Raw genomic sequence first — 698 nt, 5'->3', positions numbered from 1 at the left:
GCGGCAGCACGGGGTGTGGGTCCCGACCGCCCCGACAGCCGCCGCTTTTCCCTCCCGACAACCCGCCCCTCTGCCCGCCCTTCGCCCGCCCCGGGAACAGCCTTCTCCGGCGCGGGGAGGGCGGGCGGGCGGGGACGGGCACCGGCCACCGCCTTTCCCCGCGCGTCGCCTGCCCGGGTCACGCCAGACCCGCGGGGAAGCCACGGGGCGGGTCCCCCCTGGGATTCCTCCCAAAGGGCAGGCTTTTAACGTTAAACCAGCACCCTCACACCATCTGCACAACACTGATGGTAGCTGGAGCTCCTCGGCTACGGGCAGGCAGACGGGCGGAGCGCTGCCAGCCCCACCGACACCCGGAGCAGACCCGCACCCACGCGAAATTCCCAAATACACAAGCCCCTCTGAGGACAAGGTAACGAAGACCCTGGTCCCAGGATCCTTCTTCCTAGCCCCAGTTCCGTCCACCATCGAAGTAAAGCGCGTGGCTCAGCACTGACAGGTTCTTTGAGGAGGAAGGCAACAGTCATCTCCTAACTTTTAAAGCACCCTAAAGAATAACGGAGGTTAATGGTAGTAACAAGTAAGCATATATTTCCTATGAATCCAAGATCACTACCACTCCAAAATTCTGTCTAAGAAGTCAGGCATATAATTTCTACAGATTTAACTTCAAAGTACTATCTTAATTAGGGTACCAG

Source organism: Calidris pugnax, unplaced genomic scaffold (assembly GCF_001431845.1).
Source record: "Calidris pugnax isolate Ruff unplaced genomic scaffold, ASM143184v1 scaffold24, whole genome shotgun sequence".
Lineage (NCBI taxonomy): Eukaryota > Metazoa > Chordata > Aves > Charadriiformes > Scolopacidae > Calidris > Calidris pugnax.
The sequence above is the reverse complement of the archived record's forward strand: the minus strand, read 5'-3'. Positions refer to the sequence as shown.